The sequence below is a fragment of the Numida meleagris genome, chromosome 3 (assembly GCF_002078875.1).
Source record: "Numida meleagris isolate 19003 breed g44 Domestic line chromosome 3, NumMel1.0, whole genome shotgun sequence".
Lineage (NCBI taxonomy): Eukaryota > Metazoa > Chordata > Aves > Galliformes > Numididae > Numida > Numida meleagris.
In genome coordinates, this window is record NC_034411.1 from 54914797 (window position 1) to 54933675 (window position 18879).

The 18879-nt window shown below is 39.3% G+C and overlaps 1 protein-coding gene and 1 long non-coding RNA gene across 6 annotated transcripts in view; one reads left to right on the plus strand and one right to left on the minus strand.

The window, feature by feature from the left end:
- LOC110395454 overlaps positions 1-2089 on the plus strand; it is an 11037-nt gene extending 8948 nt beyond the window's left edge. The window contains exons 1-2 of one of the 2 annotated variants that reach the window (XR_002436400.1): positions 7-237; positions 660-2089. This is a non-coding gene — a long non-coding RNA (uncharacterized LOC110395454). Of the gene's footprint in view, positions 1-6; positions 238-659 lie in introns of those variants that run through there. The other variant, XR_002436399.1, reaches the window with a different exon arrangement.
- The window catches only part of PDE7B (phosphodiesterase 7B), a 167389-nt gene that overhangs the window by 81099 nt on the left and 67411 nt on the right, over positions 1-18879 (minus strand). The window lies entirely within an intron of this gene.

Consider the following 18879-nt stretch of genomic DNA (forward strand, 5'->3'; position numbering starts at 1 on the left):
ACCGGCGCTCTCGGGGCTGGGTGAGCAGTGTCCCCGCCGTGCTCTGGTGCTGGCGCTGCCGAGAGGGGCGCCCCCCGCGCCGCCTCACCCCGGCAGGGCTCGCTGCGGGGCCATAGGGGTATGGGGGACTCGGCCTCTGAACTGAGCCCAGCGGTAGCCCCGGCGGGGTTCGGGAGGCTCCGGCCAGGGGGAAAAAAGCGAAAGGAGCTCGACGTGCTGCTGAAAGTGGGGTTTTGGGTAAGGGGGATTCTCCCCGTTACTTTGGCCGCAAGCTCCACCTGAATGGGTTCACGTTAGGACACTGCCTGGTGGCAGCGATCACTTACAGGCTTCAGTGAGAACACAATTATTCACCCCACGGCTTTAAAACCAAGGCACAGGTGCCTGGGCAAGTGCTCGGCCAGGAGCAGGAGGTGCTTCGCTCTGTCCAGACCTTTTGCTTCACTTTTTTACAAACTGCTGCTAATGGCCTTGAGCCGTTAGTTTATAGACCAACCCTACAGCAGGGGGCCAGAGGGTTGTCTCCTGTACCAGCACTTAGGCTTCAGTAAGATCACAGAAAACATATTTAATGGGATCTTAGTCGGTATTATAATACTTCCCAGCATGCATGTATTTGTTTTCTCTGGGTTACTGTTGATGTTCTTTCTTTTCTCCAGGTGGAACAACAAACTTGCAATCAGAGAAGAGAGTTCCAGAAAATGGACTTAAAGTGACCAAATACCCTTCATATAGCAAACTGTGCACAAGCCCCTTCTCCTCATGGCAATAGCAGCAAAAGCAGCACGGTGTTTCCTCTGTCCTAGGACCCTCTGCCATGCTTGTCTGAACGCTCCCACCTCAAACTGGCCACCCCAGGATTTTACAGAAGCTATCCTCATTCTGACTGCAGTCTGTAGTCCCCACTGTTCTTGTACTACACTCTCAGGTGGCGCTGTCTTGAAAATGATGAAGTGCTTCCAAAGAATTATACCATTGTTGTTGTACTGTTATTTTGCAGTGTCCTCAGCGTCAGGATATCCTGACTCGGAACAAAGGGGTTAAGAACAAAGAAAACAAATAGATAATACACAGTACAGTAGCACAACATTAACATGTTCATACAGTGATGTATGGTGTCAAAATTTTTTGTTTGTTTATATGGTTTCTTGTGGCATTTTAGGTTCTTCATATTGGTACATATTGTGCAATCGCTTTTTAAAGCAATATTGTTTCTGCTAGAGAGGGATAATCTGAAATGCAAATGGCTTAGAAAACGACAGCACACTACTGAGTGAATTAGACCTTAAGCCCAAACTGCTCTATTTTGGCTTTGATGTACAAGAAGTTCCATTAAGTTTATTTTTCAGCTACAGTTTTTCATCTTTGTTTACATCTGCACTTCCTGCTCCCATCTGCGACACAGATCAGAAGTGATAGAACACCACGAAAGAAAGGCCATCCTGGTGGCATTTCCAGCTTGACTGCATGCAACAAATACCAGGAATCTTGGAAGAGAATGTATTTGCAGATGCCCAGCCCCATGTTCAGATGGATATCTGAACACTTAGGTGCTTAACCACCAGAACTCGTGACAGTAGCAATAAGCAATCTTCTGAGTTTTCAAAATCGTCACTATTGTTTTCTATCATTAAAGCTGTCAAAATTTTGCACCAACAGTAGTTGCATCACTTCGGTAGGTACCTGCCTTGTGGGTACATTCAGGCAGTGAGAAGTGAAGCATTTGTTGTACTTTTTGGTTTACAGTTCTACAGATGCTAAGCGAGAAGCCAGTCAGAAACCAAAGAGAAAATATGGCCTGTTGTTGCATAGTTTTGATCCTTTCAAAAAACTGTGTAATAAATTGGTTGCCCAGGGAGGTGATGGATGCCCTGTTCCTGGAGACATTCAAGGTCAGGCTGGAGGGGCTCTGAGCGCCCTGATCTAGCTGTAGGTGTCCCTGTTCACTGCAGGGCAGTTGGACTAGATGGCCTTTAAGGGTCGCTTCCAACTTATACGATTCTGAGTCTGTGATTCTAAATATAACTGGCAGTATATATATTTCTCCTGTGAACATCAAATAATGTCAAATAAAAGCAATTGCTCTAGATTGCTTGTAGTTTCTTCCTGCTTTCTGGTCAGTTTAAGGATCAGCAGTTGTGAATAGAAGAAATAAATTGTGTAAGAAATGCTGTCTGGGATTAATGGGTGAAACTGTAAGATAATACATCCGATTCTTACTGAACTTGTGCTTTGAAATCGTACTAGGTCCAGTGATTACTTATCTTTAACTCATCCAAGGTTTTTGCTGTGATTGACTTTCCGTTTGTCTTTTTTGTCATAATGGAGCCAGATAAGCACTGCTCACAAGAAAGCCTGGGAGATTTAGGGAGATGGTTTAGTGATATGGTGATGATGGTTTGATGGTTGGACTAGTTTATCTTAGAAGTCTTTTCCAACCTTAATGATTCTATGATTCTATAGTCTATACTATGAAGTTTTCAGCCTCAAAAATCAACTGTAGCATCGCTCTCAGAGACTTTCCAGAAACAAAATCTACAGATTTTTCAAGTTCTGGACTTCTCTGACTTGAGTTGTGTGGTGATGGTTTACACAACTTGAAGATGTGACCTCAATATAACACTTCTCAGCACACTTGAGGAAAACCATCAGAATTAAAGCATAACATACTCCTACACAGAAATGCACTCAGCTCTTTGTGGCAGTTTTTAAAGCAGTCCTTGAGTAAACTCAGCTCATCAAAAACTTCTCTTTTGCCTTCTTGACTCCAAACACATTGGAAGGAAATCTTTGCACAAAGATGGATCACTTCGTTGCTGCTAATTGCATTTCTCTGAGACTCCAAGTCCCAGAAGCACAAGTGATGACAACAGAAATATGAATGTATTGGCTCTGGCCCTCGTCCATACCAAGCAGCAGTGCCAGGGACAGGAAAGTAGAGTTAGGTCTGGAAACCTAACAAGGCAGTACGTATCTGTCATGGTTTTATCTTCACAGGTAGCCACAAGAACTGGAAAAGACTTGCAAAAAGGAATATTGTAGCTGGAGAAAAGAGAAGGGAGTAAGCTGACAGATTAATAGCTGGTGTTGCATAATTGGTATGTCTTAAAAAGTTTTACTTGTTTGCTTATTCACTCCAAAGTTATGTACCAAGAGCAGCAGCAGCAGAGTTGCAGGCCAGATGGTAGAGGAAGTGCCTGGTGTATCTTTCCAGCCCACTGAAGCCTGCAGGGCCTTCGTTAACCCAGTGCTCTGGTTTTCATTGCAAGTCCCTTTCTTCCCCTTTTTTTTTCTTTTCCTTTCTTCAAAGAAGAAGAAGGGAGGGGAAAAGAGGAAGAAAAAAAAAAAGAAGAAAAGCCATGGTTTAAACTGGCAATAGCACCGTCCTTTTGGCTTTAAGCTATCCCGCTCTGTGCCAAATACAGTCTCCAGCAGCTCTCCCACAACAAATCAGGCCAGATACACAAAAGCTGCAGAAAAAGAATGGTGAAGAAAGATCCTTGATTCTCCCCATAGCCCCACAGCCTTTTCCTTTTGCTTCTCTCCCCAAGCTTCATTCCCCAGCAGCGACCTCCTTCTGCTTGCCAGTACTGGAAGTGATGCTGGGACCTCCAGTCTGCAGCTTTGCTGACAGCTGCCTTAGAGTGCAGGCATCTGTGCCTTTCTGTATTGAGGGAGCAATGTAAAGGAGAAGTTATATTCTGTTATTCCTGGCACTTGTTTGAGCCCATGCTTGAAAAAATGGCAGAAATTGTTAGTATAGCAAATTCATCACCAGTAGAAATTGTCTATTCCATCAGCTAACCCATACCACTACACTGTGTCACAACTTACAGTTAGTGTTTTCCCAACTAGATATCTGAAAAAAATTGATATTGCCTGTTTATACAGTACATTATTTAAAAAAATGGAATAAAGACTACTAAATTTTTCAAAACCAATTCGCAAACATTAAGTAAGTGGTCCAAATATTAGGCACCAGCTTCAAAGACCATAAGATACTGATTTTTAGAAAGTATAAAGAATGTGTCTTTAGATGGCACTCATCAGCAGAATCATCTTAAATTAATAATCACTTACGAAAACTACGCCTTTGCCTCTGTCCTTGGGGTTGTAGATTCATACAGAGACAATAGGACAGGCATTTGCCTAGGGTCAGAACCAAGTGGTGATAACATCAATGGCATAAACTTCTAGAAAGCTTCAGGGGTGTGATGTGAGCTTAAGAAAAGAGATTTGGAATGATGGGATGCTGTTGTTACACATCAAGAAAAAAATGTGCTGCACAGTTGTAGGGCAGCATAGAAGGAGCACTGGAGAACACACGAATGTGAACAACTAACGTTTAGAAAGGATAAGGGAAAAAACTGCTGGAGAGACTTGGAGAATATGACAGAAGAAACATAAACAGGCAGAGCTGTGCAGAGCTTATGACCTCCTGCTTTAAAAATGACCTCCTGTTCCTCCACTGCTTTAAAAATCTTAGTATAATTTTCTTATTCATTACCCCACATTTGTCTTATTTCAGATGTCCATTTTAATTTTTTCCTTATTAATAAAAACAGTTACTCTTAGCTACCTCTATTATCACTGCTGCCTTGTTAAATATGAATAATTTTGTATTTCTCTGGGGACAATTACTATGTCTTTGCTCTAGACTGTACATACTAAATTCCCTAAGGTCTACATCAGAATTTTTTTTCCCCCAACCCTGATTATTTTAATATTTTTATTACAAATTTTTAAATTACTTTTATCTTTTTTTATGGGTACTCAAGATACATAGTAGGAGTTTTTTTATCTGCTACCATCCCGTGGTACCATACTGGTGCTAAGAATAGAGAGATGAATTCTAACAGAACGGAAGGATGCACTATTTGTTCTATGATCATTCCTTGAGAGTTCCACCTACTAGGAAATGTTAAAGACAGACAATAGGTTTACAGTGATGTTCTAGTTATTGTGGATACTTGATCAAACTCCTTTGGAAAAGGTTCTGGAAATGGAAGAATATAAATTGCTTGAGTTCTGTAGGGCAAGGAGTCAGTTCTTTCTTCATTCTTAGCACATACGAGATAACACATTTTTATGATTAACAATTTATACTACTAACTAAGCAAAAATGTTTGTGGTAAAGGAATAAACAGAAGTCCATAACTAATTGGAAACAGTGAGGTTGTGTAATTTTTCCATTGCCTGCTTTGGAGAATTAGAAGTTCAGTTTCAAATCTCCCACATTCTATGGGGCTTTAAGGGAAATGACAGACATCTTAGATAATAAAGACATCTCACCTTAATAAACAACAATAAGAAAACAATAAAAATAAGATGCTGATCTCTCATTTTTTTTTTTTTGCTGAAGGAGGAATAAGGAAGTTGCCAGCACTACGATGTCTAACTTTACTGAACAATGCATCTGACAGACTCCTTTAGTTTATGTCCTCCCTGAATTCTTACATGAAAGCATGAGCCAAGGTGAAGCCAGAAGATTTCAGAAAAACTCTTTACCATCCTCAAGGAAAGCTCTTGAGCAGTGATCATTGCAACTGTTCTGTGTTGGATGTTTAATAATCAGCAATGGTATTGGAGTGGGAGGTTAAGAATGCTGCATCTAATTGAAAATGTAGGCAGAACTCAGGTAGGCAGAGAATAATAACCTATTACATAGGATAGTGGAAAGGCTAGTTATCTTTCTAATAACCTTATAACAGTAACAACTGCTTCATCCATCAGCATTCCTTTTTGTGAACAGGTAAAAAAGACTCAGTAGAGAAAGAGACTAATCAGATGAGATACGCATATCTCTTAAATACATAACTGATATTATGTAATTGAACATTCTCAATGAATTCAAAAGGATTACTGCATCTTTGAACTGAGGATGTATGTTCATATTTGCTCAACTGGGATGTAAGTATCTAAAAATTATGGCAACAGTTTGAAATAATGCTTTTAGCACATCTTTTCCTTTTAGCTTTTCCTTGCTTGCATCTTGCATGACAGCAGTGTGTGCAATTTGCTGCAGGGATGGACAGGAGATACAGGGAAGTCGTGGGAAAGGTCTAACACATGCACAAATGTACTACTGAATAAACAAGCTCCCTCTGACCTAGATCTTTATGACTGCAAAATCAGACCATATTTACTTGTAACCAAGCTCTTAGAATTTCTTACAAATGCATCTGTGTAAATGTAGCTCCACTGGAATTAGCAATAATGGATGTCTGGTGTCACCCCTGTTCTGGCATTTTATGACTGTGCTGTCAAACCACATTGACAGCCACACAAACACGTGTTGGTTCTTTTCCTGCATTAGAGATTCCACTCCAAATGTAATCTCGATGCTGCAGAAAGAAAAGACTCTGAGTAGATAGTCTAGGAGGAAAATCTATCTATAACTGGTTAAAGGCCTCCAGTGGGTTTACAGATGGAAGGGACATTTTCTGGAAAAACTGTTTCTCTCAGACCTATTGGGCATGCTGCTCTCAGCAATGTAGTTCCAGCTGTGGTGCACTTTGCAAGGTATCCTGACCATATGTAAACCCATGTGTTTCCTGAGACATCTGTTAGGATTTTTTTTTTCTTTAACTTTCTGTTCAATACTTCCAAGCCCAAGGAATCCCTCAATTTTGAACTATTTTTCTGATGTCTGCAATATCATACGTGAAGGCATACCCGTTACTACATCTCCCAGTTTTAAGACGTTTTGGTTCTGTGTAGCTTGTCCTCTACTGACAAAGAGCCTATAGCAATGACAACAACAAACTTTTCAGTTCCCTTTGGGGGAATGAGAGAGCTAAACATGAGAGTGATTGCTCCCACACACATTTTCAGCCACTCGCTGTTGTACTCTGAAGATGCTTAATTCAGAAACCAAGATCAGATTCTTAGAATGATAGGCACTGTTTTGTCTCTATAAGTACAGACTTGGCAAAATGTCACCTTTTTTGAAGTCTGCAAGGTACTGACCGTACTCAGAGCTATTGACTAAAAGAGATTGCTGTGTGCCTCTTTTAGCTCAGGGAATTGCTCAAGGGAGCCAGGGACAACTCTGCTCTCCTGTTCTGTATTCACTTTCCATGTAGTTCTATTCAGTGGAGATGTTACAGAGTGTTTGTTACTGTGTCCTAAGGTCAGAGTAAAGAAGTCCAAATGATGGTGTAGTTCACCTTCTTGCTAATGTTTGCTTTTTCTTAATGGAATACTCTGCAAAGATCAAAAAGATAAAATGATTTCTGTTATTTTTATCAGGCTCTTCTTATGCACTTCAGTGAAACCCATTACACAGTTTTTGCTGTTATGTTAAAGTAAAATAACAATGTTCAAGTAATACCAGATGAAACTGGTTTCAACCACCATTAACTTTGGCTTTTCAGAAAGGGAAAGAAATCCTCTGGAATTTCCAGCCTCGGTTGGAACGTTGGCACAGGAAAGAATTTAGTGAGGCTAGCATGCAAGGAAGTGATGTAACTTTTACCAGATTGTGTGACTATGTGAAAAAAAAAATCAAACATCAGTTGGCCTATTACTCTATTAAACCACCAATTTCCTATGCCAGCAAACTGGAAAATGAACTGCATCTCGTTTGCTGACGTTTGCCATCTGCGTCAGCTGCTTTCTTAAAAGCTAAGTCTCAGGACTCCAACTATGCCGTCACATGTGCTTATATAACTCCAAGAGGAAATACTTATTTAAGTCTCATTTTTGTGTGAACATATACTTCCTTTTCTAGTCACAGAGCAAACAGAAGTGCATGCTCATCTAGAACTGCCTGCTCGTTCCTTAACAGTTTCTTTTTACAAAGTTCCTTTTGCTAGAATAATAAAAACAATTGCTAGAATAATAAAAACAGTGTTAGCAGTAGCAATCTGGAAAGCAGAATTTGTTTTATGAAAATGTCAGACTTTGGTTTTATTTTTAAGAAATTAGAAGTTAAAACCAAATGTCCATCAAGCAGAATTAAAAAATTTGCAATAAATTACTTCGGAGAAGATTTTTTTTTCTTTTGACGTAGCTAGTATTCTGTTGAAATAACTTTAAAACATTGCATTAGATCCTATAACCTGATATTTGAATAACATTTAACCTGGTATTTGAATAACATTTGAATAAACATTTTAGAATATTAAGGACTAAATAAATTAACAAAACAATAGAGAAGTAAAATTACCAGAAAAGGTCAGAATGTGGTGCTGGTTGTTTTCTTAACAAAATGAGAAGCAACTTTCCCTCACTGAAAAAACTGTTAATAAAAATACATTTTTCATAAGTAAAAAAATGAACACTGTCTTTTCTGTTGCAAAATTACTCTGCTGAGTTTTCAGCTAACTTTATCAATCTATTAAACTTTTCTATCTGAAAGTATATGGAAGGAAGGGCGAGCATCGGACAATGTGAATGCAGGGATGAGCATGCATTTGGGTAAAGAGATCGCTGGTGTATAGGAATGCTGTAGGTAGCACAGAAGAGACAGGAAGATCTGATAACATCTCCGTAGAGCTCTGAAATACTTTTGAACCAACAGTAGTAAAAAGGAAAAGAAACAGCCTTAACAGCTCTGCATTTTATGTCTATTCCTGCAGATGGGACCAACGGGTTGGGATGTACCATGGTAAGAGGAAGTGGCAGAAGTTTCTTTGTTGACCCAACTGTAAACTATGGAGAGAGAAATGGTCCGGAATGAAATGTGAAAGAGAATAGTATAGTTTCAGCGATTTGTAGCTATCTACTACAGTTATTCTTATTTTATGAAAAAGACAATGAAAGGAGCAGACATTTATTAAGTAGGTGATAGTTGGTCCAGGTGAGATAAAAAATACTAACTTACTAGGTTATGTATTTAAGGCTTAAAGGCAAATATAAGTTTTATTTCAGATATACAACAGTTTCAGGTTATTTTAAAAAATAAAAGCCAAATAAAGCCAAATTTAAGTTTCCTAATTGCTTTTTTCCTTTATTACTAAAAGACAATATACCTTAATATATATGCGGGTGTGCATTAAATCAGTTTGGCAACAGATGTCTGTGTGGTCAGAGCCTTGTTTTACTAGATGTTTTCAAAACAGGTCCTAATTCTTGTTCAAATCTCAGTGTAAGAAACAGGGAAACTTTTCCAACACCAACCTTAGGTACCCAGCTTGGCCAATGACTTAAATTGAAAATGAGATGGTCACCAAGGGCACAATGCAAAGTACCCAAATTAGTCTTCCACTCTGAATCACCGTATCTCAGAGCCTATGTCTTCCCTTTAGCCCAAATAGGAGCCATAGGAAAACAGCTGAATAATCTAATCAGCCAAGGTTTGTGCTAGTATTTGGGTAGGCTGCTTGCACCCAAAATTACAATGCATAGTGGAGTAGCATTTGGGACAAACTAAATGCACTAAATTATAACACTTGCTGTTCAACAGCTGTTTAGTAGACTTTGTCACATCTTTGGCAGAAGAGCTGAGCTTCTCAACTTCTGCAGAAGTGAAAGGATGAGAGTAGTCCTGAAAGCGCTACCCTTCAGTTGTTTCCAGGGAAGAGAATTTCATGAGAAAATCCTGGTGTTAGGTTTTCTGTCTGTATTCCACGATCCTAAGACAAATTGCAATAACTGTTCAGAATTTTAAATATTTATTTGAATAAAATGGACTCACCAGAACTTTGAGGTTTGCCTGTTACTTACTTAAACATGTCAGCAATACTGCTTGAAAAGTATAAATTCTACAAATTCAGACTTTGAAGCTCTGGAAAACAGCAATGATAATGTCTGTATGAATATTCATAAGTTAAGAGAATAACTAAGAGAGTCTTGTTTTCAGCAATTGTCACAATATCTACTCTTATTTATGGTGTTTCATTTTATTAATGGCATTCACTCCCTTTCCCTCTCCTTTAGACAGTCTCTATGGGGAAATAAAGGACAATGAACTGTGCTTTTGTAATGGTCTTACATCTCTACAGATGTCAGAACAAGAGTATCCAAAATATCTGCCATGCATTACCGACACCCTTAGTAAGTAGTTTGCTTCTTTTCTGAGAAGATATGAATTTAACTCCCTGCTCTATCACACTTTACTTGTGTGATCCTAAGAAATTCCTTTGGCTGTATCTAAGCTGCATAAACTCAGGAGATCCTCCTGGTTCCGTGGCTGGCCACATGAGACAACTCAGTGCTGGGATGAGCTCTGAAGCCCACTTCTCTGTTCTCACTTGCCCCTGACTTCTCAGGGATGAAGGCCAGAGATGTAAGCTGCAAAATAACCATGCAACACTGGATAATATTGGTTGATTAGGAAACCAGAACTAGGTGGCTTGTAGCCTCCCATAACTGCCACACTGGATAGCTGTAACTTTTTTCTTATGGCTAATATGGACTGATATCTTACTTTACCTTAGAGGAAGAAAGCAAATGTAAATATTCTAGGAATAATGAACATTTAACATAGCATAGTAGCAGAGGCCTTGTATCTCCTCTTAGATGCTGATGCATTTTTAATGATCTGGTCTCAAACAGTTTTTATGGACTATGAAGATTTATAGCTATCTTCTCACCCTTAGAGTTCAAGAGTAACTGGCAAGGAAGGGTGTAAATACAACAAATGCCTGTTGAAATGCAGCAGTGCTAGCCAGCTTCAGAAATGATGGTGATTTTGTCAGAGAATTGAGTAGGAGTTTGTCACCTTGCTGTGCCTGTGTGTCATGCCTGTGAGTAGCAGTGGCAGCTCTTCATGACCTCTGGATGTTCTGTATCCCCAGCTGACCTCCTTGCCTGAGTGTCATTTTGCAGGACACGTGTGCAGCCTTCTCCTGGGCCAGGTGATATGCCCCACATGGCCTATCACCAGCACTGCATGCTGCAGCACTGAAGTCACCTGCAATAGATCTTTTCCCTTCCAGCTTACTACTAAAAAATGCTGCTGATGCTGAGGCAAGCCAGTTTGCTCTGTGTGCTGAGTGGAGGGGGTGAGCATCTCCGAGAGAAGGTAATGCTTGAACTCTTTTCAACATGAACTAATCAGTATGAAGATCTGCAGAATAAAAACGTAGGGAGGCAGAAATCCCTGTGTGTAATCATTCTGCTCCAGCTGCATGTGTCCTTCGGTAGGAAGAAGAGCTTCCCGCCCCATCTGAAAGTAATGATGGGTCAGCCCTGGGCAATACTAATATCTGAAAAATTGTCATTCTCAATACCAACTTTCCACATTACAGAATATGTTTGTTTCATTTTCTTGTTAAATTTTGCTCAGAGTTTACACAGAACTCCTCCAGCTGTGCTACATTAAAAAGCATTTACATGTATTAAATCCCTTTTCATTACAAATCAATAGATTTTAAAATGCAGAAGTAGTGAGTTTCCAAGAACACTGCCGATTTGGGTGTCCTGATTCCAGGCAATCCAGTTTGAAGCAATCAAAATTAACTGATTTTCAGGAATTAATGAGTAAGCATTGTCTGACTAAAAAGGATATCTTTTCAAGACGTTGCACATTGGTATCATAAAATCATAGCCTGAGGGTTTAAGTTATCCTGGAAATGGTATAATATCTAAGTAAAAGGCATCATCATTCCTTACAGAGCCAAATATCATTAAATGTGTAGTATCGTGTTTCTTGGCTAGACTAATTCCTCCCACATCATGGAACATTCTCAGCATTCAAATAACATTTCCAATTTAATGATTTTTCTTTATTATACTGAGCAAAATGTCTTTTACATGCGGGTAGTACCTTCCATTCACTTAGTACTTCCCAATGAGCATTGCATGCTTTCTAGGAAACATCCACCCCTACTGTTGCTCATGTATGTGCAGTGTGTATATGTGCAGTCATAGAAAGACAAGGCAAACACACTCACTCTCACATGTGCAGATGTAGGGCACTGAGAATTAAGTGAAGCAACATGAAACCTCCTCTTTACTCCTCTGGCTGAACTACTTGTGCTCGTTTTTAAAAACTAAGGTTGGACACCAGTAGCAAGTATTTTAAAATTCCCTTTCCCCCTATGTTTAGAACCTGCTGTTTTTAAATGTGGCTACTCAGTAGAATGGTATCAGATTATTTAGATCAGGCAAGTAAAAAGTATTTTGGATGTCTGATTCTTGATTCTTTATACACGAGTCCTCTCGAATTCTTAATGCCCTCTTCATTATTCTCATTCCCATTCCTCCTCATAGAAGAAGAAACTCTTGAGCTAGTTGTACTTTGCTCCAACAGAAAAGACAGAAATAATTCTCTGATCTATGTGAGCAGTTCACATTGCTATAATATGAGCTGAAAAGAGCTCTAGGAATGCTCATGTCTTTCTGCTGGCTGTCAGAACACCTCAGCTACAAGCTTTCTTACAGCGGATATATCAAGGTACAAAAGAAGAAAGGAGAAAGCACACTGCTCCCCTCAAGATACTATGTGTCATCAGTAAACACAATTTACCACTGTCAGTATTGTGCAATATATATTCTTTGCGTAGAGATGAGAACCCTTATTTATATTCTTTTCTTCAGGAACATATTCTGATACCTTTTTACTACTTATTGCCTACTGCTTTAAAAAACCTTTTGCCTTATTTTCTACTCCTAGGTAAAATTCCTTCTTCTGCAGTAATATGCGTATGAGTGAGAGAATGCAGTCAACGACTTCACAAGTAGGAGATTTTTATCGCTAGTTTTAATAAATTCATTGTAAATTTATTTAATATGTTGGATCTATGCACAAAAAAAAATACACATGAAAATATGTTGGATCTTATGCATAAAACATAACTAAACAGTCCTAGAATCATATCAGTCTTGATACTAAATGAGTCTTGATACCATGAGTCTTGAGCCAAAGCTCAGTATCAGTCTCATAAAACTTTTTTCCAACTTCACTCACCAAAAACAATCTAGAACTTCTGCCAGGGTTATCTGTTTCCATACACAGCCAATGATGGAATAAGAGCTAACAAATATTAACAGCTATTCCACAGTGATAGGCCAACAAAATTAAATATCTCCAAAGAATTCTGGTAGATTTTTTTTCTATATAAGCCTAAGAAATTACACTGAATCTCATTTATATGTCCCAGGTTTCAGGGGACAATTGATGACAGAAACAGTAGTTACAGGAAGGGCTACCTCAAAGAGCCTGAGTTCCACATCAGTAACGAACTGTTACCGATGGACCAAGAAGATAAGGCTACCTTTACGGAAAAACGGGAAAGAGTCTAAAAACAGATATTCCTTTCAACAATGGGAAAATATCTGGAGAAAAGCCAAAGCCTCATTTATTTGTGTAGCCATTAAGGAAGAACATATTATACTCTAAGCATTTCAAAAAGAAAATGAACAACCAAGAAGCTGTTCAAACAATATTCTATCTTTAAAGGTAGTGCATAGCATTTATGTTAAGGTTTTGTAATGCTTATATGGACGGTTTGCGGATGTTTATAATGAGAAACACAAAAGTGTGTGTTAGCATATGAGAGAGCAAGCACAGCAGGGAATTAGACTTCCTATCACATGATTCAGCAAATAATTGAATGAGAAGACATATCAATTTTCTGGTGCTAAGAGATGTGAGGGAGAAGGCTGCTGGGATTTGCAGCTGGCTCGAGCCAGAGGAATTACTTTGTTTGGTGTAACTTTGTGAGCTTTCGTCAGTTTGTTCCCTGGGGGCAGGAGCTAGAACCTGTTGTGATCTGATAGCCCTTTGCTTCCTGGAAGCAGAAGATAGCCTGCCTGATGACCAATTGCCTCAACACACTGGGCCAGCTGATCCAGCTATGTCCTAAAATCTCCTGGATCAACCAATGCATGGAGTGATAAAAACTTCCATTACAGTCCCTAGGGACAGATGAGGACTACAGGGAATCAGCTTTAATACGGTAAATATCAGCAGAGGGACAGCAATGCAGCTGCACAGCACAAAGAGGGGTGAGAGGGAGGTGAGGACAGGAGTAGCAGATTCCCTGGGTCTTGTGAGGTTTCCAGCATTTGGGCAGCCCAGGGCCAGCCAAAGTTGGCAAATAAAGGCACAGTTATCAATTGGCCCTACGTGTATGTCAGCCAGAGTTTTTATGATACTTTTAGGATGAAATAGGCCAATGTGTAGGCAGAATTGATGGCAACAGCAGGTATTTACTACATCTACTCTACCTCTGCATCTGCTGGAGGAAGTACATATCCCTCACTTCTGTCACATGATAACTTCCTGGACTTCTTTGTTAGGAGAGTTTAAGTAAGTTTTATTTTGCCATAGCAATGAAATTCCAGGAATGCCAAGTCTGTAATATAACAATAATCACCAAGCCAGGAAATCACAGCTTTGTTTAAGTAAGATCTGGTTAGGTCACATCTCTTAAAGGTAAATGAATAGGAAAGATGAAAGTGGATTCAGCAGAGAATGATTATCTTTGACCACATATAATCACTAGATGGCCTTATGCCTTTAAATCTGGGTTAATTATGGTTTTCTCCAACAATATCCAATTACATGACGAATAACCTTGGCGTCTAAGGCAGGAACTTCTGATATGCATCATTTCTTACCTCAAGAAGACTATTTATCTGAGTTATCAGAGCTGGCTGCTGAAAAGTCAGCCTGCTGTTGTTGCATTCTCATTCAGAGCACACTGTCTTCCAAAACATCCAAGCAGACCTGACAGACTGACGGCTGGGAGTACTTTGACATACTCTACCAGAGGGAACTCCTGGGGGGAATAGGCTGACTGCATTAACTGCACTTCTTCCTTTATGGTGTATGATAATATAGCTGGGGAATGCAGGGGCAAGTTCTCCTCTGAGAGACAAAGCAGCAGATACATGTAGGAAGTCTCAGTGCATATTTCTGATTTGCACTGATTTAATTCCAAGTTCTTCTTAATACCATTTGCAAAGTACAAAGGCTGAAATGTCTTGCACTGGGGAAAAAAGTCTTATATACTGGGATCAGTCACTCTCAAGTACAGTGAAACATTATATTTCCGATTAGTCTTAGATCCCATAAGTAATAAAGACTGAAAATTGTTATTATAACAGCAGATGTTATCATTAAAATGTTTGCTGAGAATGGATTAGAAGGTAACATGAATGAAGTTTGTCCAGTAACATTTTGTACTGTGATAGAATGAGAACAGTTTTTATAGAGTGGAAAAACAAGACAGGAATTTCATGAAAGAAATTTTCAGGATATTCTTTAATAGAAAGAGTAATTCACTACATTATTTATTTAGCAATTTAGCTATATAATGTGCAAATTATCATGGGATTTGCATTTAATATATTAAAATATGGTTTAAATTTTGGGTTATTGCATTAAAAGCATCTTCTACTAGAAAGAAAAATTATCTTCCCAGCCTTTTGACCAATGGCTAATAAAGCTTTTGTTAATAATTAAAGACTGTTGATGATCTGAAGCAATCTACAGCTGCTATGCATGCTTACTGCAAATGAGACTTATCTGACTGTCCTTTACTGAATGTAAAGACATGACAGAGGCCATCAAGATATTAAGGACTAGATCCAAAAAATGTTCCTGAAAAGAGATTTAGGAATTCCTGATAGGATTTTGTGCTTAAATCCAAGAGTAAGGCCCTGAAAACTCTCACTTAGCTTTCATTTGACATTGAGAATGCTTCAGCACTGTGCCTGGTATAAATTGTTTGTTTGCTTGCATACTCTTAGTCACAAAATCTGGTAGATGTCTGAAAAATCGGAATGTGAGCAGATCTTAGAAACTTCTGCTGCTCTTGTATTTGCATCCTACTTGCATCAGACAGGAAACATTCATTCATCTGCTGGAGTCTCCTTACATTCAGTCCAGTCTGGATAGTGCACGTCATGTACAAGGTGCAGCTCATCACTGACTCCACTGGTGACCAGGAAAAATATGACCAGGAAAAAAAGAGACGCCTTCTCTTCATAAAAACAAGTGCCTTTCCTTAATAAAATAATAAAACTGTGCATGGAATTTACAAAGCAGTTCGGCATTTTCATGAATTTTCCATGAAATGAGGAGGGGCAGATTCAATTTTATTGTTTGCCTGAGGTAGTGCTCCTCTTCCACAGCTTGTACCTCCCAGCAGAATGCCTTACCTGCAGTGTTTAAGTGAGCTGAGCAGGATATCCCTGTCTGCTCCCTGCTGCTGTTTTTGCTGATGTTGTGGCATTGTGCAAAAATGAATTCATAGTTTGTGGCAAACATGCGTGCAAGAGTGCAATGGCTTTGTAGCATCATGGTTATGATGCAGGGGAGCAGGTATCTTGTACGGGCTTCACAGACTGCTCTTGCATTTTCTTGCACAATGTTATGGGGATGCCTGGTTTGGATACCACAGTGTAGAAATGCTTCTTCAGTAGCATGGGATTTTAATTGAGGCAGATTTTCCTGTAATTTTTAAACTTAATTTATTTTTGTCTTTTAAACAGTCTTAATTCTTTTATTTTTATTTATTTTAAATTTAAACTAGATTTACAGTAGCCCTCTGTGATTTAACAGTTGATCAGGTGCTTGCAAGTGGAATGAAATGCAGGAGTGAGAGTCTTCAAGTGAACAGGGAATGTTTGTCATTAGTTTGTTCATATTCTTTCCTTAATTGGCTGATCAGCTATATCCAGATGCTTTCCAAGCCCTACTGGGACTAGAGTGACTGTTTCAATACCTAATAACTATAGAAGACAGAACCTGCCAATTCCTTATTCCAATGTTTCTACTTTATTTAATAGGTACATATTTGGGTTCACCCTTTGAATTGACATTTGCGCTGCTGGGGACTCAAAGACAAATTTATGTGATATTTCCCCTAGGAGAAATTATGAATATCTTGCCACAAAGTCTTGCATTACACATCAGCCAACTCTTTAGTGTAGCTTTATGAAGGCGGGAGAAAATGGAGCTAAGAACTGTGGTACCGAGACAGATGCAATAATTTCATGGCCTGGCTTTGGCAAAGCTGATGAAAAGCAATCACATTTATTATTATAATTAAAAGGTAACTGGCAAGTGCTTGTGCAGCAGCACTCTTACGGGAATGTGGGAGAAGGTGCTTCGTTGGCCAATCTGAAAAGGTGGGAAGGATGACTAAAGCCCTCCTTCATTCTTGTATTTTACCCAATTAAATCTGATTTAGAATGATGCGTTGCTACATGTTGCACCAACAACTGAAGAGAATAAAAGACCAAGTTGCTTATTTTACAGTTGAAGTAGTCATAGAACCATAGAATCATAGAATCACCAAGGTTGGAAAAGACCTACAAGATCATCCAGTCCAACTGTCCACCTGTTACCAGTGGTTCAAAGTCTAGATGTTCCTTGAACACCTCCACAGTCGGTGACTCTACCACCTCCACAGGCAGTCCATCCCAGTGCCCGACCACTCTTCAGGAAAAGTAGTAATTCCTAACATCCAGTCTGAATCTCCTTAAGTCTTTTTTAAGAGTACCATAGTAGCTTATCTCACAAAATGTATGCCACAGCATCATCATTGAGCACAGGATGTTAAGAGCACAGTTTTATGTATTTTCTAGCAGTCAGCTCCTATGTCAGCAGGACACTCACAAGCCACACAATAGCACAAATCTAGCACTGATGTGGGCACTTCGTACATCAACTCAATCACTATCATTACATCATCCCTGTGCATGTGTTAACCCAACTCCATCTTATTTAATGTCAGGTAAGTTATTGCCACAAAGCTAGGTCACTGCATTTATGTAAATGACTTAATAAGAAAGAAACATGGTAAAAAATTGAATTTATGGTAACAAAATATTTTTATCAAAGATTTTTGAATTCTGCAGGGATTGTTTCTATTTGTTACAGTAAATTAGTGATCATTTTCTCCCAAAACAAAATTGCATTTTCCACCTGGTAAAATGTGACTCAGGGATGCCATAGGAATTCCTCAGGTGAGCTTTAGTGTGTCTATCTCATTATCTTATTTTCCTGTGTGACTGACGTGATTCAGCCAAACTGCTCCTGCTGTGAGGTGGCACTGGGGGCTCCTGTCACGTGCTGGAGTAACTCACATAAAGACAGATGTACACAGACTTTCAGCGACCACATCTGAAAAATGTCCTAGCACTTTTCTGAGTCTAAAACTAGCCAAAGGTTGTCCACTAGAAGTTACTGCATGTAGGTCTCAAATCTTCATTTTTTTTTTACTGAAAAGCAATTACACAATTAAATTTCAAGAAGACAACTTTTGTCATCTATCTCTGAAGACGCACTTCCTCCAACCAGCTTAGACATGTTATCAAGAGCAGGCGAGCTTTTGAGTAGAAGAGAAGCGGGCACAGGGGCAGGAGAAATAATAACAGGAGCTGAATCATCCTCCCTGCCTATGTGGACCTGCCTTGTGTTGCTCTACTGAGGGAGCTGAATGTGCCCATAATATGAGATCTACAGCACATCTCATTACTCTTAAGACAGCTTCAGACAGCACGGATGAAGGTGCAAGCAGTTTTGTAATTCCTACAGATGATCTTTCCATGTTGAGGGAGAAGCTTTCTGGCAGGACAGCATTAGAGGGATTTATGCTGTTCCCTCTTCAGAGTCTGTTTTGCAGAGGGAGAGCTCGAGTCCACACAGCTGCCAACCTAAAACCTTCCTAGATTTACTACTGGAAATTCACTTAAAATTTAACATCAGCAATGCCTTCTCCAACACAGATTAAGAACAAAAAATGTCAAGTAGGAAAGAGAGAATTGTGGTGCTTCTGACTAAAAACAAAATCAAACTCTCCCCCATCCTGTCCTAGGATTTCCAAAAGCTTTCCAGCACACATCTACTGTCAGTTTCCTCTTTGTTTATTCAGTCATCAATTACCAAGAGACTTTTTGTTCTGTCTCAATGAGCTGCACAATTTGAAGCAACTGCTGTATCTAAGATGGTTCTGCTGAAACCAAACACAGATTCCT